Here is a 25,361-nt window from a genome sequence, read left to right on the forward strand (position 1 = left end):
ACTCCCCCGTGCCAAAAAGCGTTCGACGCCTTGAAAGCAGCTATATGTACTGCTCCGGTACTCAAAGCCCCCGACTACTCTTAGGAGTTTGTGGTCCAGACGGATACCTCGGAACACGGCATCGGGGCCGTCCTCTCACAGTTCAACGACAAGGGCATAGATCAGCCCATAGCCTTCATCAGCCGAAGGTTGCTACCTCGAGAACAGCGGTGGAGCACCATTGAAAGAGAGGCCTTCGCAGTAGTCTGGGCCCTCAAAAAGCTACGGCCCTACTTGTTCGGAACCCACTTCCAGGTGCAAACGGATCATCGACCCTTGCGGTGGCTGATGCAAATGAGAGGAGAAAACCCCAAGCTGCTACGATGGTCAATTTCCCTCCAGGGGATGGACTTCACTGTGGAGCATCGCCCCGGGACTGACCACGCTAACGCGGACGGCCTGTCCCGATTCTTCTGCTTCAGTGAGGAGAACCCCTAAGTGGATGGGTAGTTCTCCCCGCCTTTCAGCTGGGGGGGGCACATGTGAGACCGGCCTCGTGGCGTGGGCCCTCCCGACCAGCAAGCCACCCCACAACCGCACCTGATCCCCGATGTCACAGACTTCCGGCCACCATGGCCCAACATCCCGATGGCCGACCGGGCCCCAGCAACACCCAAGACCCCACCACGCATGCCCGGCAGAGGGAGAGAGAAACCCCCAAGCCAGACCAGGAGGCGCCGTCCCTGTCACACCTCTGGTCTCCTCACCAAGGAAGGTTTCGATCGGCCACCAGGGCCCCGGTGAGCGGGCGCCTCGCCTGCTGGGCGTCTGGAGTCCCTCCCAGACCCACCTGAACAGATCAAAGGGCCGAGCGACAGGAAATCCCGACACACCGCCCCCAGGCACCAAGACCCCTCTCAGCGAGGACTCCGGACTTCAAAGAGGAGGGGGAGTATAACAAGGGGTGCTGAAGGGACGGGAGGGAGAGAAGACCTGGACCACGAGAGCCTGCTGACCTGGTCGCGGCTCGATCACTCCCCGAACCGAAGAACGCTACCCGAACTCTGAACCCCCTGAGCCCTGCTGACGCTGTCGCGGCTCCCCGAACTCTGAACCATCTGAGCCCTGCTGACGCTGTAGCGGCTCCCCGAACTCTGAACCATCTGAGCCCTGCTGACGCTGTCGCGGCTCCCCGAACTCTGAACCATCTGATCCCCGCTGACGCGGCTCCCCGACTCCGAAACCACCTGTGCCTGCTGAGTGACTCGCGGCACTCTCCTCCAGGAGACTCGGCAGAGATTGCCGAGAGAACCAACATCCCCGAGCTCGAGGATTGAGAGCTGTGCGAAGGATACTCCGCAGAGACACTGAACTCAAAGACTGTCCCGCTACCCCCATACCCCCATCACGAAATCGCCGCCGCTTGTGGCACTGATTCAATACCTGCATTTCGGATCATAAAGATCCCTTAAAACTAACGATAAAGTATACTGTCTTACGAAGAACTACTGTGTGGTGTCCCTCTGTCCGAGAGTGCAAGCTCAGCGTGTGCGATCCTAGGTACGAGACCCTCCCAGGAAGGGCCTCCCCGCCCTTGCTCGGCCTAACTCTGGGAGAGGTGGGTCAACGGGTGGTCAGGAACGTATTCCGAAGCCCCCCGGAGAACGCCTTTCCAACATGCATGGAGGAGAGAGTGGTAGCTACCTGGAACAGCATGGATAAAGCTAAAGGATATGAGGAGCAGAAGTATCTAGGCATACCCCACATGAGTCCAGCTGCCAGGGGAAACCTAGGCCAGTTCACAGCACATATGGAAAGATTGGCTGGAGAGTCCTTATGACTAATGTCCCTAAGCTCAGCCTCTCTTCCTCTAGGGAAGAGGAAGACTCATTGAAGAACAAAATCATACATCACATCCGGTATAAGCGCGACTGTCTATCGATAATACATTCGGACTCCCTGGAGGCGGAGCGCTTAACAACCAAACATTCACCCTATGATACTGTAATTCTTACTCTTAGAACAAAAGACGTAGCACACAAGATGTCCAGAGTACCTGTGGAAAAGTCCCCACCTATGGAACATCCAAGTGGTTAAATCCTGCTCAGTTCTATCCACAATCCATCCCCACAATCTATATCCCGTTCCTAAATGTTCAATCCTAGAAAGCGAATGTTTTACGCCATGAAATATACAATCACACTTAAAACTCCACTCCTGAATTAATGTAAGCATTCTCATAATCAAACTGTATAATATACATAATACATAAATACCATCTCGGACACTCACCCAAAACAAATATTATTCAACTCTGTGTTTACCTATTAGCTTGTGCACGAGTCAGGCTACCACTCAAACCTGTTTTAAAACAGACCAGCCAACGCAATTATAAAAATACATTAACACAACCGAGATTCCCTAAAATGAATAATCCCTGAAATTAAAACAAACTGCATATCCATTGCCCTGACAGCCTAGTAATGCCGCATCTGTGTGGCGTGCTGGATTGTAATTGCTTTATTTGTATTATGTGTCTTTAGACCATCCATGTCTGTGACTAGTGTGCCATCTCAGCTGGTTTTAGGTGTCAGCTCTGTCTATGACATCTAAAAATCTAAACCCCCCCCAGGCCTTTCCTGCCACAAATTGTTTGTTTGTGTGAAATGTCTGGAGCCTGGAGGCGGCGGTTCCGTCAGCAGCCACCAGAGGGCGCTCCTCGCCTGCTGATGAAACCACTGAGAACACATTGAATTAAAGGGAGAAGGATTTCCTCTTCCGGGTCAGCGGCGGCAGAGACAGCACCAGCAGCGGTCTGACATCACTTCCTCTCTGTGCTCTGTATCCAGTCTGGTGCAGAGGAGGAAGGTCCCCTGTCTGTCAGTGCAGTTACCCTCATCTTCAGACCCTCACAGACCCCAGATCTGCCCCCCCCCCCAGCGGGAGGAGAGAGCCTGGACATGTCTGCACAGGTTTCTGCTCAGGTAGGAGATTGTCAGCACCTTCTGCTGTGTTTGTAGAAATAGACTGAATAATCCTGGAGGGAATCGCTGCCAGGAGCGGAATGAGCTGGGCTCTTCTATCTGGGGGCCTCTGGGGGGCTTTCCTTCCACCCCTGGGGGTGTTTGTGGGCATCATTTGTGTTAAAGAGGGGATCCGTGCACTGCAGCACTGCATTTTACTGCACTCTGAGGGATCTGTGCAGGCTGCACTGTATTTCACTGCACTGTAAGTAATCTGTGTGCACTGCCTCTTAGTGCACTATGAAGAATCTGTGCACACTGCTATCCATCTTGCTGCACTGTGAGGGACGTGCACTGCATCTTACGGCGCTGTGAGGAATCGGTGCACACTGCACAGCATCTGACTGCACTATGAGAGGTCTGTGCGCTGCACTGCATCTTACTGCACGCTGAGGGATCTGTGCACTGCATCATACTGCACTATGAGGAATCGGTGCACTGCACCTTACTGCACTATGAGGAATCTCTGCACTGCACTGCATCTTACTGCACTATGACAAATTTGTACACACTGCACTTCATCTTACTGCTCTATAGGAAATCAGTAAACCCAGCACTGCATCTTACTGCACTGAGGAATGTGTGTGCACTTCACTTCATCTTACTGCACTCTGAGGTATCTGTACAGTGCATTTTACTGCACTGTAAGGAACCTGTGCACAGGTTTCTGCTCAGGTAAAAGATTGTCAGCACCTTCTCTTGTGTTTGTAGAAATCGACTGAATAATCGTGGAAGAAATCGATGCCCGGAGCTGGGCTGTGATGGGCTCTTCAATCCGGGGGCCTCTGGGGGGGTTTTCTTCCGGCCCTGGGGGTGTTTGTGAGCAGCATTTGTGTTGAAGAGGGGATCTGTGTGCACTGCTCTGTATCTTACTGCACTATGAGAAATCTGTGCATGCTGCACTACATCTTACTGCACTATGATGAGTCTGTGCACTGCATCTTATTGCGCAGTGAGGAATCTGTGAACTACTCTGCACCTTACTGCACTATGAGGAGTATGTGCATGCAGCACTGCATCTTACTGCACTTTGAGGAATCTGTACACACTGCTCTGCATCTTACTGCACTGTGAGGTGTCTGTGCTTGCTGCACTGCATCTTACTGCCCTTTGAGGAATCTTTGCACTGCTCTGCATCTTACTGCACTGTGAGGAGTCTGTGCATGCTGCACTGCATCTTACTGCACTTTGAGGAATCTGTGCACACTGCTCTGCATCTTACTGCACTGTGAGGAGTCTGTGCATGCTGCACTGCAACTTACTGCATGTTAGACCTGGCACCTTGGCGTGAGTCTCCCTTCCACTTTTTGCTGATGTGCCTCATGTGTTTTGTTCGTGTTAGCTGCTCAGGGCACTGTGCCACTGCCAATCAGTGCCACAGTGCAAGTGCTCCCTATGAAAAGTGTATACATTGCTTAGTGTCCATGATTGGCTTATTTGGTTTTCTACCATGTTCCCTGAGTCAGTGTAGGATTATAAAATGGAATAACCAAACTGCCCATTCTGGCCTATGGAGAACAGGTAGCCTAGCAATAGTGAAAAATCGAAAATGGCTGTAATTCACTATTAGAACATGCCACACACACCAGGGCATGTCCTACGTTATCCTTACAATGCACCCTGCCCTTGGGCCAACCATAGGGGTGTCTGATATGAAGAAAAGGGAAGGTTTAGGGACTGGCAAGTAGGTGTACTGCCCAGTCAGCATGCTAGTACCAGACTGCACGCAGGCTCTGCAATGGCAGACCTTAGACACGTTTTACAAGGCTGCTTCCGTGGGTGGCACAACCAGTGCTGCAAGCCCACCAGCATCATTTGGTTTACAAGCCCTGGGCACTCCTGGTGCACTGTACTAGGGTCTGACAGATAAACCAAACCAGCCAATCATGGAATCACTAATTAATAAATCAATTTACAATAGGGAGAGCATATGCACTTTAGCACTGATCAGCAGTGGTAAAGTTCCCAGAGTCATAAAACAGACAAAATACAGGAGGAAGGCAAAATGTTCAGGGATGACCCTGCAAAAAGGGCCAAGTCCAACATATATCTTTTATGTTTTTTTTAAACCGAAATAAAGATTACTGAACTGAACTGAAATGGATTGGTAGGGGATAGCACTGTGCCTCCCTGAGGCGTGAACGCTTGTACTTGGGGCGCCATTTGGTACATAGTTGTTTGTGGTTGTTGTAAGCTTGGAGTACGGGCACCTGTAACTGTGTAATTGCAGGGGCCTGTAGCTGCAGTTGCTGCTGCATAGGCTGTTGCTGTATTGGTGGGAGATAGGACTGTATTAGCTGAGGCTGAACTTGTTGTGACTGCTTTTGCTGCTGTTGCTTTTGAATAGGCTGCATTTGCTGTGGCTGGTATTGGATAGGCTGCATTTGCTGTAGTCCCCTGACTGTCACCCCCTCCCCCCCCCCCTTTCACTTCGCATTATTTCCTGACATTCTCTTGCGAAGTGTCCTGGTTGTTTACAATAGTAGCATACCCGTTGGTCTGGCTGTTGTGAGTACCTTTGTTGTCCCAGCCCTCTACCTCTGCCGTGCATACCTGTATTTCTAGGCCCCATCTGCTGGTTTCCATAATATTGTTGCTGCTGTGTATTGCCATATGACTGTTGTTGTGCGTAGTCATAGGGGGCTGAGCCTGGGCCTGTATGGGTGGTGCAGCTACCTGTGGGTTACCTGCTAAAGCATTTAGGACATTTTGTGGAGCATGACTGTGTCTGGAAGATCTTTTTTCTTATTAAGCTTCTACTGCACTCATTTTGCGGCTGCATTCTCAATATCTTGTTGTCTATTCTTGTCCTTTTCCTGTTTCTTTTTGCAGAGGTGGATAATGTGGTCCTGTATCTCAGGCCAGGGTTTGGCTTCCATTGCTACAATTCCATCTAACTTGTCCTGTATGTCAGTTGGAAGTCCTTTCTTTACCATGTGGTAGAAAAACCTACCATTCCCTGCTGCTGCGTTCCATTTATCTCCTAACTTCTGATGCCATTTTACCTTAATTCTTGAAATAAAGTCGACTGGATCCTCCTTTGCTTGCATTGTCTGTGACAGGAGAGACCCAATGTCCGGGACATACGAAAATTTTCTACGCAGTTGGGCCCAGACGTGTGCTCTTATTTTGTGAAACGTCTCCCGATCATACTGCGTTTCAGTCATTGTAATTTTGTTAGCGCTGACGCTTTTGAATATGTCCTCTGCTTCTTCCCCCATGATGGAGATGAGCAGACTCTTCATATCCCCTATTCCTAAGCTAACACCTGCAGTATTCTTTTCCAGGGCCGCTATCCATTTGCCGGCACCCTCTGTCACTGGGGGGAGCTGTTTCTTCAAATTGTCTTTGTCCATTTGAGACCATGGAACATAGACAGGCGGGGCATTGGCGTGTTCGAACAGTAGGGGCATTTGGCGTGTTACCCTAGTGTCTGGTATGTCTAGTGGTGCATGCAAGGTAGGGTCATATGTAGGCGTAGTCCCAATCTTCATCTGCCTCTCTATATAGGATGCAGTCTTGTGCCGTGGCCAAATGTTGTGGGTGCCAAATTATCAGAGAAGGGCCTGACATAAAAGTCAGACTCCTCTCTGAGTGTTACTATGTCATTGGGTGTTAATTCGGTATAGGGTGATGGCATTGGTTTGCCAAACAGCATCAAATTGCGTTGACTTCTCTGTCTGACAGAGCGTAATGACGCTGTACCTATGACATCTGTGAGACCGGCCTCGTGGCGTGGGCCCTCCCGACCAGCAAGTTACACGACAACCACGCCGAACCTCGTGGACACGGCCTCCCGGCCTCCGTGGACCAACATCCCGAGGGCCGACCAGATCCCCAACACGCATGCCCGGCCTGAGGGAGAGCGAAACCCCCCCAAAACCAGACCGAGAGGCGCCGACTCTGTCACACCTCTGGACTCTTCCCGAGGGAGGTTTCGATCGGCCACCCGGCCCCCGGCGAGCTGGCGCCTCTCCTGCTGGGCGTCTGGGGTCCCTCCCGGACACATCTGAATAGAACAAGGGGCTGAGCGACAGGAAACCCCGACACCTCGCCCCCAGGCACGAGACCCCTCTCCGCGAGGACTCCGGACTTCAAAGAGGAGGGGGAGTATAACAAGGGGTGCTGAAGGGACGAGAGGCAGAGAAGACCTGGACTGACGAGAGCCTGCGGACCTGGTCGCGGCTCGATCGCTCCCCGAACAGAAGAAACGCTACCCGAACTCTGAACCATCTGAGCCCTGCTGACGCTGTCGCGGCTCCCCGAACTCTGAACCATCTGAGCCCTGCTGACGCTGTCGCGGCTCCCCGAACGCTGAACCATCTGAGCCCTGCTGACGCTGTCGCGGCTCCCCGAACTCTGAACCATCTGAGCCCTGCTGACGCCGTCGCGGCTCCCTGAACTAAGAACCTCCGGTGCCTGCTGAGTGACTCGCGGCCCGCTCCTCCAAGAGAATCGGCCGAGATCGCCGAGAGAAGCAACATCCCCTCAGCTCGAGGATTGAGAGCTGTGCGCCGGATACCTCGCAGAGACACTAATTGAAAGACTGTCCCGCTACCCCTTTTCCCTCATCACAACATCGCTGCCGCTTGTGGTATTAATTCTGCACCTGCCTGCCGGATCATAAAGATCCCTGACAACTACCGATAAAAGCCTAATACCGACTACTGTGTGGTGTCCCTCTATCCGAAGAGAAAGTAGCGCAGCGCGTGCGATCCTAGGTGCGAGACCCTTCCAGGAAGGGCCTCCCTGCTCTTGCTCGGCCTATATCTGGGAAGGGTGGGCCTCAGGGTGGTCAGGAACCCATTCCGCAGCCTCCCCGGGGAACCCCTTCTAACATTTGGTGGCAGGCGACGGGATCTGAGCCAACACCTAGAGATCGTGCAGTAAACGGCTGACGCACCACCAAGAAGAATGGAAGGAGAAACTTCCCTAGGTGCCGCAGGCACCAACCCAAGCACGGCATTTCAAAAGGACCAGTTAGAATCGTACACGCACCGAGAACTGAAACAATTTTGCAAAGACTTTGGAATCGCTACCACCGGACTAAGCACGAAAGAGGACTTCCAGGGGGCATTAAAGACCTGGGTCGAGGCAGAAACTCCCCGGTCACAAGCAGAAGGAGAGCACCCCAACGAACCACGAAGCAGCCCAGGGAGGAACGGCGCTCCCGAGGGGGGCCTATCCCCAGAGGAACTAGCGAACCGAGAAAGAAGTCGCAACCACGAACTGGAACTAGCAAAACTAAAAATCGAAGGAGAGATAAAACTAGCTGAGAAAAAACTAGCAGTGGAACAATTACGCCTACACGGGGAACTAGAAGAAAAGAAAAGACAGAGAGAACACGAAGAAAAGAAACTCCAACTAGAGCACGAACGCAGCCTGAAGGAGATCGAGCTGCAGGCCAAGCGGGCGGAGACCCGACCCTCGGAAACGCAACCCACCTCCTCCACCGTGGAACCAAAGGTCCACATCCCCAAAGATGTGGTGAAAGAGTACTATAAGAACGACGACATTCAGCAATGGTTCAAGGCCTACGAAGTCGCCATGACCTCCCACCGAGTCCCGCAGAAAGACTGGGGGGCTGGGCTGTGGGGCCGGTTCCTGAGCGAGGGGAGAGATACCCTGCTGGACCTGCCCTCCACCGTGATGAACTCCTACAGCCACATGAAAGAGGCCCTGGTAGCCAGATATGGGCTCACCCCTGAAATGTACCGGCAACGGTTTAGAGACTGCAAAAAGATACCCGGTACCACATGGGTGGAGTACGTGAACTTTTACAGCCGGGCCTTGGACGGATGGATCAAGGGCAGCAAGGTCTCCACCTTTGAGGAGCTGTTCGACCTGATCGCATGGGAACACTTGGCCGCTTATTGCTTCGTAGAGCTGCGCCAGCACCTCCTGGACAGCAAACTCACAGACCCTCGGAAACTGGCTGTCGAAGCGGACCGGTGGGTGAACACCCGGACCTCCCGGGGCCCCGTGGGAGACTACGGTCGCCACAATCAGGGACCCCCCCGCCAGAGGGGCGGAGGGAACCACAGCCGGCAAAGGGAGCTCCCGGGGGGACCCCCGCGCAGCCCTCCCCGAGGACAATCTCCGCCCTTCCCAGCTCCGCCTCCGGCCAGCACTGGGCCACCAGGGAGGCCGGGACCCCGGGGGAGGATCACATGTTTCCGCTGCCAGCAGACCGGACACTATGCCAGTGACCCTCAGTGTCCCCAGTACCAGCGGACCACCACCACAACCCCGCCGGCTCGGCAGATGGCCTCTGTAGCCCTGGGAGAAGAGATGGAAGAGTCCGAAGAATGGGAACCAGCCGCCATGGCTTTGGTCTTCCTAGGGGACCGGGAGATGGTCCCTGGAACGCCCCTGCCCGCCAACACGAAGAAGTACCGACAGCAGGTGACGGTCAATGGTCACCGCATCGAGGGGCTCCGGGACACGGGGGCGAGTGTCACGGCGGTCCACTGTCACCTGATTTCTGAGGACCAAATCCTGCCTGACGCCTTTTGCCCCGTTATCTCATCAGACAATTCCGAGAGCCTCTGCCGGATGGCCCTAGTCCCCTTCGAATGGGGGGGAGTCACCGGCAAGTTAAAGGTAGCGGTCAGAACCTCCCAGCCCGTGGACTGCCTCCTGGGCAACGACCTGGAGAACTCCCCGTGGGGACAAGTGGAGCGAAGGGCCCACCTAGAAATGATGGGCCTACCCGAGTGGGTATGCGCCACCACGCGCTCGATGACTCTCCGGGCACCTTCCTCCGAGGGGGGAGAGGCCATGCCCCTGAACACCGCCACCACCCCCGAGAGCCAGGATACCCCACCAGAGGCCAACGACCCCCTCCTGGAGGAACCAACCGCTCCCAGCGAAGAATCCGGGCCTTCCGACCCCGCAACACCGACCCAACTCGGGGACTTGCCAGAACTAGCCCCGTGGCCCTGCGAAGGGGGCCCCTCCCGTGAAGAGTTCTGCCAAGAACAATCCACCTGCCCGTCCCTCATTGGACCCCGACAACAGGCCGAGGCCCAAGCAGCCAGCGACCAGACTGGCACCCACTGGGTATACTGGGAGAACGGACTGCTGTACAGTGAACAGAAGTCGGCCGAGTTGGGATCGGCCCGAGTACTAGTAGTACCCCTACGCTTCCGAAGTCTTCTCCTGGGCCTGGCCCATGATGTGCCTCTGGCCGGACACTTAGGCCAAGATAAGACATACCAGCGACTCGTCACCCACTTCTACTGTCCCAAGATGCGAGCCAATGTGGAGGCCCACTGCAAATCCTGCCCCACGTGCCAGGCCAGCGGAAAGAGTGGGGGCAAGCGCAAGGCTCCGCTCCAACCCTTCCCCGTCGTCAGTACCCCCTTTGAGCGGGTAGGAATCGACATTGTCGGACCACTGGACCCTAAGACCGCCCAGGGCCACCGGTTCATCCTCGTCCTGGTGGAGCATGCCACCCGTTACCCCGAAGCCATCCCTCTCCGCACCGTAACGGCCCCCGTGGTGGGCCGGGCCTTGATGGGGATCTTCTCCCGCATGGGCTTCCCCCGCGAAGTCGTGAGTGACCGGGGGACGAACTTTATCTCCCGATATATGAAGTCCCTCTGGCAGCAGTGCGGAGTATCGTACAAGTTCACCACACCGTACCACCCCCAAGGAAACGGCCTAGTCGAACGCTTTAACAAGACACTGAAGGGGATGATCATGGGCCTCGAGGAACCCCTACGCCGGAGGTGGGACGTCCTCCTCCCATGTCTCCTGTTTGCCTACCGGGAGGTCCCCCAAAAATCCCTGGGGTTCAGCCCATTCGAACTGTTATATGGACACCCCGTCCGAGGACCCCTGAGCCTGGTCAAGGAGGGGTGGGAAGCAACCCCCCGGGGGACCCCTCCAGACGTGTTCCGATACATCCTAGCGCTCCGCAACCAAACCCGAAAATTCAGGGAACTCGCAGAAGCAAACCTCGAGGCCAGTCAAGAAGAGATGAAGCGCTGGTATGACCAGAATGCTACGCTGGTCGAGTTTCAGCCGGGCCAACAAGTCTGGGTCATGGCCCCGGTGAGACCCTGCGCTCTCCAAGATAAATGGACTGGGCCCTTCAAGGTGGTCGAGCGGAAGAGCCAAGTCACCTATCTCATCTATGTGCAGTCCCCGCGGAACCCCCTCCGGGTTCTCCATGTGAACCGCCTCAAGCCCCACTTTGTGCGGACCGAATTGAGTCTACTCCTGGCCACCGACGATGGGGCCGAAGAAGACACCGAGCCCCTCCCAGACCTCCTGGGGGCGAAGGAAGCCGATGGATCCGTGGAGGGGGTGAAACTGTCGACCGCCCTCACAGCCCAACAGACCAACGACTGCCGCCAGCTACTTGGGCAGTTCGCGGATCTCTTCTCCCTGACCCCCGGGGTCACCAGCTGGTGTGTCCACGACGTGGACACCGGGGACAGCCCGCCAGTGAGACATCGGGCCTACCAGGTCCCTGATCGGGTCCGGACCTGCATCCAGGCCGAGGTAACAAAGATGCTGGACCTTGGGGTGATTGAACCCTCCGACAGCCCCTGGGCTAGCCCGGTAGTCCTGGTTCCGGAGGCGACTACCCCGGGTGTTGCCCCCGAGTTGAGATTCTGCGTGGACTACCGAGGCCTCAATGCGGTCACCCGAGCAGACGCTCACCCTATCCCCCGTGCCGACGAACTCATTGACCGCCTTGGGGCCGCCTGCTACCTCAGCACCTTCGACCTGACCAGTGGGTACTGGCAGATTGCCCTCATCGAGGGAGCCAAGGAGCGCTCCGCCTTCTCCACCCCGGATGGGCACTACCGCTTTAGGGTGATGCCGTTCGGAATGAAAAATGCCCCGGCCACCTTCCAGCGGCTGGTGAACAGGGTCCTGGCCGGACTAGAAGGGTTCAGCGCAGCATACCTTGACGACATAGCGGTCTTCAGCTCCCAGTGGCCCGAGCACCTCCAGCACCTCCGTCAAGTCCTGCTGGCTCTACGCCGGGCCGGCCTCACCATCAAAGCTGGCAAATGTCAAATTGAGCACTGCTCCGTAACTTATCTGGGGCACCAAGTGGGGAGTGGGCAGGTCGCCCCCCTCCAGCCGAAGATCGACGCCATCTTGTCCTGGGAACCCCCTACCACCCAAACAGAAGTCCGAGCTTTCCTGGGCCTCACCGGCTACTACCGAAGGTTCATTAAAAACTATGGCAGCATCGCAGGCCCTCTCACAGAGCTAACCTCCAAAAAACACCCCAAGAAAGTACACTGGACTCCCGCCTGCCAGGAGGCGTTCGACACCCTAAAGGCCGCAATGTGCGCGGATCCAGTACTCAAAGCACCCGACTACGCCCAGGAGTTTGTGGTCCAGACGGACGCCTCGGAACACGGCATTGGGGCAGTCCTCTCACAATATGACGACAAGGGCATAGATCAGCCCATAGCCTTCATCAGCCGAAGGTTACTGCCCCGAGAACAGCGGTGGAGCACGATTGAACGTGAGACGTTCGCCGTAGTCTGGGCCCTCAAAAAGCTACGGCCCTACCTGTTCGGAACACACTTCCGAGTGCAAACGGACCATCGACCCCTGCGGTGGTTGATGCAGATGCGAGGGGAAAACCCCAAGCTGCTACGCTGGTCCATCTCTCTCCAGGGAATGGATTTCACTGTGGAACATCGCCCCGGGACTGACCACGCCAACACGGACGGCCTGTCCCGATTCTTCCGCTTCAGCGAGGAGAACTCCCAAGTGGATGGGTAGTTCTCCCCGCCTTTCAGCTGGGGGGGGCACGTGTGAGACCGGCCTCGTGGCGTGGGCCCTCCCGACCAGCAAGTTACATGACAACCACGCCGAACCTCATGGACACGGCCTCCCGGCCTCCGTGGACCAACATCCCGAGGGGCGACGAGATCCCCAACACGCATGCCCGGCCGAGGGAGAGCGAAACCCCCCCCCAAACCAGACCGAGAGGCGCCGACTCTGTCACACCTCTGGACTCTTCCCGAGGGAGGTTTCGATCGGCCACCCGGCCCCCGGCGAGCGGGCGCCTCTCCTGCTGGGCGTCTGGGGTCCCTCCCGGACACATCTGAATAGAACAAGGGGCTGAGCGACAGGAAACCCCGACACCTCGCCCCCAGGCACGAGACCCCTCTCCGCGAGGACTCCGGACTTCAAAGAGGAGGGGGAGTATAACAAGGGGTGCTGAAGGGACGAGAGGCAGAGAAGACCTGGACTGACGAGAGCCTGCGGACCTGGTCGCGGCTCGATCGCTCCCCGAACAGAAGAAACGCTACCCGAACTCTGAACCATCTGAGCCCTGCTGACGCTGTCGCGGCTCCCCGAACTCTGAACCATCTGAGCCCTGCTGACGCTGTCGCGGCTCCCCGAACTCTGAACCATCTGAGCCCTGCTGACGCTGACGCGGCTCCCCGAACTCTGAACCATCTGAGCCCTGCTGACGCTGTCGCGGCTCCCCGAACGCTGAACCATCTGAGCCCTGCTGACGCTGTCGCGGCTCCCCGAACTCTGAACCATCTGAGCCCTGCTGACGCCGTCGCGGCTCCCTGAACTAAGAACCTCCGGTGCCTGCTGAGTGACTCGCGGCCCGCTCCTCCAAGAGAATCGGCCGAGATCTCCGAGAGAAGCAACATCCCCTCAGCTCGAGGATTGAGAGCTGTGCGCCGGATACCTCGCAGAGACACTAATTGAAAGACTGTCCCGCTACCCCTTTTTCCTCATCACAACATCGCTGCCGCTTGTGGCATTAATTCTGCACCTGCCTGCCGGATCATAAAGATCCCTGACAACTACCGATAAAAGCCTAATACCGACTACTGTGTGGTGTCCCTCTATCCGAAGAGAAAGTAGCACAGGGCGTGCGATCCTAGGTGCGAGACCCTTCCAGGAAGGGCCTCCCTGCTCTTGCTCGGCCTATATCTGGGAAGGGTGGGCCTCAGGGTGGTCAGGAACCCATTCCGCAGCCTCCCCGGGGAACCCTTTCTAACAACATCATACTGCATGTCATCCGGCTTACCATGAGTCCATAAAATTTGCAATTGCTCTATTTCAGTCTTTTTCCTCCTCTTACTTCTTGCTTCCCCTATGTCATGGAGCAGTGTTTGTTCTGCGTAGCTCATTAGACCGAGGGTGGGTTTTGATGGTAGGGGCGAGAGAAAGGGGTTCAAAGTGGTAGTAGGTACTTTTGTCTGGGGCGTGTTTGAAAGGCACTTTTCAGTCCTATGTGGCCCTGTCGCACCCTGTGTTATTTCAGGAGTATCTGTGTGTAGTGTCTGCTGTAACTGTGTGTCAGGCCCTGCATCCTCCTGAGAGTGGGGAGCAGCGATGGTCACACCATTTAACAAATGCGTAAGCTTAGGAAGGTGTTGGCATGCTTGTTCTGCTTCCAGTGACATGTGTCTCACAGCTGCAGCATTAGTAGTGGGGCTAGGCGACCTACTTTCTGGTATCACAGTAGTGCTGGGCTCATTAAATGTGACACCATTGGTACTTGTATTTAGATGTCGCTCACTTCTCCACCTATTGAAGGGCGTCTGAGAAAATACATCATTAGGTAGCTCCTATTCACTATCCCTGGAATGGATGTTAGCAGTGGGTGATCCCACAGTAGGGACCTGTCCTCACATTGGAAAGAGGCAGCTGAAGGTGATTTCTTATTTAGTTGACATTGTGGGCTGGGGGGGTGGTGGTGTTTAGTGAGGGGAAAAATACTGGGATTAGTGGGAAAAGGCTGCTTAGGAACGGAAGAAGATGACTGTTGTGCGTGGTTCTGTATCCATTCGCTTATCTGTGACTCAGTAATTATTTCCGGTGAATCTTGCCCCTCAGCCCTATATTCCCTACGAAGGACTGGCGGTTGGTCATTAGATAGATGGTGCTGCTCTTCACTGAAGGATGCGTGTGGACCAGAGCGTGAGGTGTGCCAGGTGGAGTGCGCAACATTTGATAGTCTATCGCACTCTTCATCCTCTTCTATTTGTTGTGCTGTGTTATTGTGCGCTGGTGTGAGTTTGAAAGTGAACAGCGCGTCTATCTGGCCTGGCAGTCCTGCTACTGCGTTCGCTATTGTTGAGTTCTGGGCGGTGAGAGATGGTGGTGTTAAGGTGCGATCCATTGACTGATCACTTTGTTGAGTAAGGGTGTCTTCTGGACTCCTGCCAGAGTAGCCTATGGCTGTTTGGTCATTCGATCTGGGCTCTAAATCTGTATTGATATTTACTGCAGGATACATCCCCATGGAATGTTTGTCCTTTAATGCTAGCCCTATATCCGAATCTACGGGAAGGGCAGGGTACATTCCTCCTACATAATACGCCGGTGGAGGGGCGGTGGACATTAAAGTGGGTTCAGCTGTTTCTTTGAAAATGTGAAATAATGCTAGGGTATTTTTACGTTTTTTGAGTTTGGACCCTGAATATTTCGCTTCCAGGAATGTTGTGGCGTGTTCTAGGGCTGCACGGTCAAAGGTACCTTCAAGCAGCCAAGGGTGAGTCATATTTTTCGTGTACTTGTGGAGCTCTTTACAGTGTTTAATTATGTGCTGTTCTTGATCTGTAAAGTTTTGCAATACGTATTGTAAGGGAGTGGCCATACTAATGTAGTTAGTGTACTGCTGTGGGGACACACACCCTACTTAGGCTTATTCCCTTCAAATACTTGGATCAAGGTCTCTCACAAGTACTTCTCCTATTGCCTGAAGGACGGTAAAGTATATGCTCTCTCTTAATTCCGTCTCCTGTGGTCCTGAATATACCTCTCCAGGAGAAAAATTAGGGAACTGAAGCTGGCTGCTGAAGCAGGCAGTGGCAATCGTACTTTGGAGTGGGTTCCTTGGCCATGAACTAGATAACACTGTTGGTATCTCCAAGCCTGGAGCTACTAAGATAATATGTACATTGATTTTGTCCCGTGCTTTGTACACTGTACAGCTCATGATTCTGCTCATGTGTCTGCTAGTGTGAAACCACCAATTGCTGGAGGACAATGGGGGTGCACCAGAGGTGGGTTGTTTGCAGAGAGAGTCTTCTTGGTCCGTTACACTGGCAGACCTAGATGCGGAATATGTGGGTGTCCCTGGACGCACTATATCGGGACGACTTTGGGCATCCTCAGTCTGTTCTACTGAGTAAGCAGATTCTATGGAGGACTCCCAATCGCTAATCCCCACTGGGGAAGAGGATGATAGGAATGGTGTATAGCGCGTTTCCTCAGCAGTGGAAGAAGTATGTGGGCAATGGGGGCAGTCCAGGTCTGGACGTATGGTATCTGGAGCTTGTGGCTTAGGTTGGGGGTTGGCGGGGGCCCTGCAGACGATGGGTAGTTGTGTTAAATCAAGTGCCGACAACCTTACTTCTAATGTGGGGGAAGGTGTATTCCCGATATATTCCACACAATTGAAATGAGGTCACCATGATTTTGGCTTATAGGGGACAATGATTCTGTGATGCTATTATAAACAGACACTGGTCGGCCATTCAAGGCGTGCAGAACTGTCTCAGCAATTTGGGGTGGGTTGTTGTTCATTACGTGGTCAGTTACCTGAAGGTGACTTGTTTTTAGTTAAATGTGGTGCTGCGCCACATAGGTCAGACTGAACCAGGGCAGGGCAGGGTGTGGCTATGTAACACTATTATTCACAGTGAACTAACAATATACATATTAAAAAGACATTTACAAGTCTAGTTGTTGGTGATCTCACTAGGTTCATAAAAAGTCGGTGCACCAGGCACAGATACTTTATTCAAAAGGTAACCAAAATTCATGCGAAAAGTCACAAGGAAAAAGAGGATACAACCAAAAACTGATCACACTTCAATGATACTAGATGCAAAATGTAAAACACAGTATGTGCACGCGTACGAATATGAAACCAGAAAAATATTTGCTCGCTCACTCACCCCTGTCTGCCTGAATGTCTACAGACAAACAATGGGTTTAAAATAACCTTGCTAAAAGTAAAAATTAACGTGCTCGCGTTTCACTTTAACACCAAGAAACCAGGAAACAAACCACTTTCTTTTACTGGTAGCTAAGCAGATAGGAAGGTTTCCCCTTCGGCACAGGGGTCGATCACATAGAGCCACAGAGGGCCAGTTCACATAGAGCCACAGAGGGCCAGTTCACATAGCGCCACAGCGGGCCAGTTCACATAGCGCCACAGAGGGCCAGTTCACATAGCGCCACAGAGGGCCAATTCACATAGCGCCACAGAGGGCCAATTCACATAGAGCCACAGCGGGCCAGTTCACATAGCGCCACAGAGGGCCAATTCACATAGCGCCACTGAGGGCCAATTCACATAGCGCCACTGAGGGCCAATTCACATAGAGCCACAGAGGGCCAGTTCACATAGAGCCACAGAGGGCCAGTTCACATAGCGCCACAGAGGGCCAATTCACATAGCGCCACAGAGGGCCAGTTCACATAGCGCCACAGAGGGCCAATTCACATAGCGCCACTGAGGGCCAATTCACATAGCGCCACAGCGGGCCAGTTCACATAGAGCCACAGCGGGCCAGTTCACATAGCGCCACTGAGGGCCAATTCACATAGCGCCACTGAGGGCCAATTCACATAGCGCCACAGAGGGCCAATTCACATAGCGCCAGTGAGGGCCAATTCACATAGCGCCAGTGAGGGCCAATTCACATAGCGCCACTGAGGGCCAATTCACATAGCGCCACAGAGGGCCAATTCACATAGCGCCACAGAGGGCCAATTCACATAGCGCCACTGAGGGCCAATTCACATAGCGCCACAGAGGGCCAATTCACATAGCGCCACAGCGCCACTTCACATAGCGCCATAGAGGGCCAATTCACATAATGCCACAGAGGGCCAATTCACATAGCGCCACAGAGGGCCAGTTCACAAAGCGCCACAGAGGGCCAATTCACATAGCGCCACAGAGGGCCAATTCACATAGCGCCACAGAGGGCCAGTTCACATAGCGCCACAGAGCACCAATTCACATAGCGCCCCTACAGAGGCCTACAACGCTATCTAATATCAAACATAAGTATACATTGAAAACCACGGAATTCAAACAGTTAAAAACGGGTGCAGCAGCACCTGACTCAATGGCTGTTTACACGTGGTAAGAGATGAGTAATTCGTTTACGTAGCAAGATGCCAGTAGAAGACTAAGAACTGTGAGCAGCGGACAGAGCGACCGCCAGAGAGACAGAATCCACCAAGACAGTCAGATAAGCCACCTGGGGAAGACCAAAAGCGCAAGAGAAGAATATACTCTTTAACTTATGTTCTTACCCGAAGGCTCGCTGTGGCTGCTCAGTCAGGAGAAAGCTCGGAAGGCAACCACTCCGCCCGCTGTCACAGGATGCGGCTCGAAACCTAGTACGTCCGTTCGGTGGTCGCCAGATGTTACAAGTAGATAATTCTGGGCAGCTTAACTTGTACCGGGGGGCTGCGCTTAAATAGAGAAAACACATGTGTACATGATAGAAATTGAATCAAGTTTGTCTACACGTGATTATTACAAGGAAACCACTTCCAACATGAAGTGTAAAGAAACACTTTAAATGCAATAATGAACTACTGTGTGTTAGCAAAGACAAAATGGAACACAATGCACACTAAAGATAGGACATGACCATATAATGAAATAGTTCAATGCAATATTGAAAGAAGAATAGCATTCTGTGAAATATGATCACTTTAAAGTGTTGTGAGAAAAATATATTGTTTGGTAAATGCAGAGAGAAAATCATACCTTTAAATCACACATGGAGAAAAATACATTCCCTGACAAGTGAAGCATGTGCAAAGAGAATGCTAGCTAAAAATACATTTGCAAATATTCAATATTAAGACAAGAATTCTATAATGTGCACTAACGATCGATGAAGGAGAACCCGCATGTGACTCACGAACACAATAGGGTAAATCCAACGTATGGACAGTGGGCAGATGTTTTTAAAGTCTTTTAATGCAGAACTGTTAAACCGCAAGTTCATATTTTGACATTTTGTCTACGTCAATGGTACGCAAATCCTGCCTCTATTTAGACATTGTTTATCGAAATCGTTTAGCATCATTTCTCAGAACCCTTAAAAAGCTGAATAAATTAGAAGGTTATAGGTGATATTGGCACGCCATGTAGCTGTCGTAAGTTTCGATAAGGCAAGCTGGCTGAAATAATTATGATAAATTGAGAAATTAGGAGATGTGAAAGTGGCCTGTTGTCCCACGCTTTCCTCTCACGTTACTAAGTTCCGTGTTGTTGTGGTTTTTGTGGGTAAGGGAGAGGGGATTTTTGGGCTGTTGTTGACCAAGATGAACAGAGGTTGTTGGCACAACGAGGGAGGGGAGGCATGGGGGAGCTGCGCCTCGCTGAGGAGATGTGTTGAGAGAGAAAGAGAGACATTTTGGGCCTACCATAAAAAAAGAACAGCTGGGACAGTTTGGCCAATTTAACAGATTGGCAGGTGGGGCCTATTGTGTTCTATATGGTAATTCGAGATCCTGCTTCAGGCTGTTGTCGTAGCATGTTTCGGGAATGCATTCAACTTATCCCAATTCACCTGGACTCCCGACATCTGGCTGAAATCATCCAAAGCGCTAAATGTGTGATCCACATTTGCGTGTTCCCCACGCTGGTACACTTATAGATCATCCCCATATAGGGAGATATAGATGGGGTGGTCGTCAATCACTAATCCTCGATAATGATCGGTGGTACAGAGCATCAGGGCCAGAGGCTCAACAGCCAAGGCAAATGGCACTGGCGACAGCGGGCAACCCTGTGTGGCATCGGTCTCTATCCTACCGGGTGCTGATATCACACCCCATTTCAGACCCGAGACATCAGGGGCAAATATAGCAGACGTGTCCAGGTGAGGAAGCCATTCCCCAGTCCCATGCGGGCCAGAGTAGCATAAAGAAAGTCTCAGGACAGAGAGTCACATGCTGTCTCTGTGTCAGTGCCGATCACTAGTGCTTTAGGATGGTCCACTAATGAGGAATGGAGCATTTGGCGAATGTTAGGGATCATACTGCGTTTAGGTATAAAGCCCATTTGATCAGTGTGAATAAGATCACCTGGATGGGGGCCCAGTCACCAACATTTTACTAAGTAGTTTATAATCTACATTTAATATGGATAGAAGTCTATAGGATGTTATCTTATCTCTTTTTGTGGAGTGGAACAAACAGGGACTCTCCCTTCATTGATGGGAGTCCCCCGCTGCTCTTGCTGCATTATACAATGTAGCCAAGATTCGGGCAAGCGAGTCTGCACAAGAAGCATAAAATTCCAGATGCAAACCATCTGAGCCTGGCACGTTGCCCAGGGCTTTACTTGCCCCCTCACCTCCTGTAGTGTGATGTCACCTCCTAGGGTTGTAGCCACTACCGGTGATATTTGCTTTGTACTTGCCGATAGAACATAATCCTGCACAGGCTGGGTGGGGGCCACATCAGAGCACCCATAGATGTTAGAATAATAGACAGCAAAGGCTGTATTAATCTCGGCCTGCCTGTAATCCAGGTCCCCCTCCCCTTGTTGCGCATCTGCAGTATTTGGGAACCCTGTATGTCAGGATTGGCCAGCCACACTAGTAATCTGCCGGTACTATAACATTCTATGTGTGCCCTAGTTTTATAAATGCTCAATAATCGTATGCCGGGAGTCGCTCCACTAGTGTGAGGAGTTTTTCCCTTTCTGCTGTCAGTCTGTCATGCGGGACCTGTGCTCCCTCTGTCGGTAGATCCGGTTTTATTAAGAGGTGCTCCAAGTGTTTGACCTCAGTATGAAGCTGGGACCGAGTCCCTACTGCTGCTGAGATGCTGCGACCACGTACCACTGGTTTGAATGCCTCCCACTCCGCTAGTGGGGAGGAAGTCGTACCCGTATTCTCTATAAAGTAATTACTGATCGTGTTCCCTAGGGTGGATCTGAAGACTGGGCCATCAGCTTCGCAGTATTCTGGTTCCATGTCGCAGTGCTGTATGATATATATCCATCTTTGGAAGTCTCAGTCCGCCTGAAGTTGCAGCTTGGAGTTTGGACATGGCCAGTCCTGGTGTCTCACCTTGCCAGAAGTATGTTTAAATGGCTGCGTCTATTAGGCATAGTTCTGATGCCGGGACCAGTATAGGCAGCATGCTGAAAATGTGGTAAAACCTTGGGCTACCACCATGTTCACAGTTTGGACTCGTCCCCACAGCAACAATTGCGGTTTGATCCATTTAGTGAAATCCCTGTGCATTTGATCAGTCTGTGCAGTCATATTGTCTTTGATCATCATTGGAAAATCGGTAATAATCAATACTCGTAATATTTCATCTTGGTGGCGATTTACCGAAATGGATGTGTATGGAGGACTTCCCTCGTGTTATAGACCATCAAGGGTAAGACTTCATTTTAGGTCCATTTCATTTTGTTCCTGGAAAATGCTGTAAAGTCTGATATGGTGAACATCGGTGCTGGCAGCGAGCGTTCTGGAGAGGGTAAAGTGAGGAGTATGTTGTCCGCATACAGCTTAATTTTCAGGTTTTGGCTAAGATTTCAGTTTCCCAAATGTCTTCTGAGCAGCATATGGTAAATGTGAGGGGCTCTAAGGCTATCAGGAAGAGTGCCACAACCATTGGGTTTCTTTCCCTCCCTTTCCCTTTAGCTCTTCTCCTCTTCTTTTCTTGTCTGCCATCTGTTTGTTCTAATCCAAATGCACCCTTCACATTATGTGTTGTATGCATGCATGCTCAGAATGTAGATTTTTCTAAGTGTAAAGATTCATAAAGTCTAGACTATTATGCATTTCATTCCTAGCTTTATCAGCATCCACGTTAAACACAGTTATCAAATGACCACTTCTCAGAGCCCATTGGAATACATGACTACAGAAAACCGCACCCGGTGCACTATCATGGTATACTAGATCTCATATATAGCGAGTCCTCTTCTCTGAAAACTCGCATTGCAAATAAGATTCATAGGCTTTTCTGTTTTCAGTTTCTATGGGTTCTAAATTGTGGGGGTTTTCAGTGTTTTCCAAACTTTTAAAACATGTTTTACTTATTTTTTTGCTCTGTAAAAAATCACAGGGCTAGTGAGTTTATTTCCTTCTCTTGCTTGTCCCTATTGTCATTTCTAATTTCCATCTATCTTCTCCTAACTATTTTTTTGAATTTGCTCTTTCAGGTCACGTTTCAGTGTTTTGCTCACCTCCATACCTTCCCATCGATCTCTTTCCTGCAGTCTAGTCCCAGGATGTGCAGGATGGCGGTATGTTTGCATCTCATTATCTCATAAATATTTGATTGCATTTGTTTTTTCTTGTAAAACATCAACAAGAGGAACCTCATTGAGCGATACAGGTCACAGGAAGCATCAATGGCATAATATATGTGGCATATGTAGAACACATCATGGTTGGAAGCATTGTCAGTTACATCACTGTCAGAGCAGGATCTACTAACCCCTTCCATTCTTTGGACGTATCGGTTACGTCCAAGGTTTTGGTGCTCCGGTGCCAAGGATGTAACCGTTACGTCCTAGGCCCACTATTTTGAAATCCCTCTGCTACAAACAGCAGAGGGATTTCCTTTTTTTTCTTCAGCGTTGGGAGCTGGGGAAGAGCTTCCCCAGCTGCCTGAGGCACTTTTTAGGTCTTGGCCTAACGTCAGCAGCGCATGCGCTGCCCTCGTCATACGAGACGTCTTGGAATCGATACGATTCCAGAAGCCGCGTCCCAGCTCTGCGTTCAGCTTTCATTCGTGCGGGTCGTTTGGCGTCACAAATTATGCCAAAAGCAGTGCAATGATTGCACTGAAGGCATGCCAATCATTCCTTGTTGCCACCTTGTCTCCTTTTCGGCACGCCCACCGGGATTGGATCATTTACAGGCGGATTTACACTCTTTCCTTTAAAGGACTCGAAGCACTATTTTTTTCTCATTTGCAGCGCCGTCCACATGCTTTTAATGGCCACTGACAGCCTCTCCTGCTTCAGCCCCCCACCCTCGCAAAATGTGGAATTCTGCTGCATCATCAACGCACCTTATCTCTCTGGTGTTTAGCTTTTTAAAGCAATCTATTCATGCATTCATTTGCGCATTATGATGAGCTGAGAGTATATTTCGTGTGAGGCGGGGTTGGACTACAGAGGTATGTTTGAATGGTCCTAGTTAAGGATACAATGTATATTTGTAATACATGTTCTGGTTTGCGGACATGAACCCAGTGGTCTTCGGCAAGGATGCAATGAGCCCCAGTGGGACACCACTTAGAGCTGATGCAGACACACCACAGAATGAACACAAGTGCTTTTTGTGCACCCCACATGTGCGTCTGTTGTGACTCCGTGCTTGTGCCCTGGTGCTGTGCACACGGTAGCAGGGCCGCGGGAAGCAGGGCTGCGGGAACAGAGGCGCCTGGAGGGTATCGGCCTTTGTGTACATTATCGTAACCCTCTGTCAGGCAGCAGCTCAGTGCTGTATTTACCGATTGGAGGATATGAGATCGCCTGATGTACACACTCGCTGTGCATCAAGAGGCAGAGAACCAGGTCAACAGAGCTGCTGTAGAGCCAGAGAAACCAAGTCAGCCGTACTGCTTTGGAGGGAGAGAACCAGGTCAGCAGAGCTCCTCTAGAGCCTAAGAACCAGGTCAGAAGAGCTGCTCTAAAGCCAGAGAACCAGGTCAGCAGAGCTGCTGTAGAGCCAGAGAAACCAGGTCAGCAGAGCTGCTTTAGAGGGAGAGAACCAGGTCAGCAGTGCTACTCTAGAGCCTAAGAACCAGGTCAACAGAGCTGCTCTAGCTGACACTGACTGACTGACACTGACTGACTGACACTGACTGACTGACTGACACTGACTGACTGGCACTGACACTGACTGACTGACACTGACTGACACTGACTGACACTGACTGACTGACACTGACTGACAGACTGACACTGACTGACTGACACTGACAGACACTCACTGACTGACACTGATTGACTGACACTGACTGACTGACACTGACTGACTGACACTGACTGACTGACTGACTGACACTGACTGACTGACTGACACTGACTGACTGACTGACTGACTGACACTGACTGACTGACACTGACTGACACTGACTGACTGACACTGACTAACATTGACTGACTGACTGACAATGACTGACTGATACTGACTGGCTGACACTGACTGACACTGTGTGAGAAGTTGGCCTGGTATATGCTGGTCACTAGTTAAAGTGGCCACCTTGCACCAGTACAATTCGACTCTCATGGTAGATAGGTTTGAGACAACCTTTTAAAGAAAGCTATCCTAGTGGTAGCTGTGGAGAGCAGCCTTCAGGCTAAGTCTCAGAGGAATGTAAAGCAGCTTGTTTTACCTTGTAATCTCTTGAATCACTAAATGAAAGGACACCACACAGGTATATATATAAAATATATATGGATTTGTTACTAGACACACTCTACTAATCTCTTTATGAGATTAGAAGTCAAGGACATATGCACTAATCAACATTTCACAACAAATTAAGCAATTATATGGCTGGGGCCCTAGGGGCGTACCAGACCATATACTAAAAAAGAGACTTAGAGATAACGACTTGCTAGGGGACAAGGACTAGGGCCTTCAGAAACGCTGGGGCCTCACTAATCCACCCAAGGCAGGTAAGTAAAGGACCCACGGGAGATGCATGCAGTGTGAGAACACATCCGCGGATCTCAATTGACTTCAATGGAGCAAGTCGCGGTTGGAATTTTAGAGTTTTAGGTTACTTCGGGAGAGTCTACAAGCAAGTCACTTACAGGATAAGTAGTTCTAGAGCAAACACACACAGGAGCACCGTAGTGCAGGAGTTACCTCACCCAGGGAAGCCGGGTGCATAGGTGTCTTTTGGTGTCGGGTCGCGGCGTCGTTTTCAATGGGGGCCAAAGAAGACTTGCTGCTTGTGAAGACTGGAGAAGTGTTTGGTGGAATCCAAGGCTGGATTCAGGAGAAAGAAGACCTGAAAGCAAAGGGGACAGTGTTCAAAGTCACTTGGCAGTGACCCGGGGCAAGGAAGCTGGATGCCCACAGTCGTCGGATGATTTCAGTTGATCATGGGTGTCTTGACTCTTCAGCCACGAGGTCCTGGAGGTGTCGACGACAACCAGGAGCTGGATTCGGCGTGTCCCACGAAGTCTGCAGCTTACTGCTGTGTCGGTGACCAGATTGGAGCCAACAAGCCTTGGTAACATCAAGTCTCGTGGAAAGGACAAAAAGTCAGCGGTGCAGACCAGCAAGGTCCGAGGGACTCACCCAGCGAGGGTAAGTCAGGGCAGTCCTGGAGCAACCAGGGGAGCCCTTTGGAATTGTAGAAAAGCCTTCTGGGGGC

At 51.9% G+C, this 25,361-nt stretch overlaps 1 pseudogene across 1 annotated transcript in view; it reads left to right on the forward strand.

The window, feature by feature from the left end:
* The first annotated feature begins 2,799 nt into the window (after nucleotides 1–2,799).
* The window catches only part of LOC146838987 (uncharacterized), a 61,673-nt pseudogene continuing 39,111 nt past the window's right edge, over nucleotides 2,800–25,361 (forward strand). Inside the window, exons 1-2 of the transcript XR_014960749.1 lie at nucleotides 2,800–2,963; nucleotides 22,180–22,263. The product of XR_014960749.1 is annotated as an uncharacterized LOC146838987 (transcript). The remainder of the gene's footprint in view (nucleotides 2,964–22,179; nucleotides 22,264–25,361) is intronic.

Source organism: Triturus cristatus, chromosome 4_2 (assembly GCF_964204655.1).
Source record: "Triturus cristatus chromosome 4_2, aTriCri1.1, whole genome shotgun sequence".
Taxonomy (NCBI): domain Eukaryota; kingdom Metazoa; phylum Chordata; class Amphibia; order Caudata; family Salamandridae; genus Triturus; species Triturus cristatus.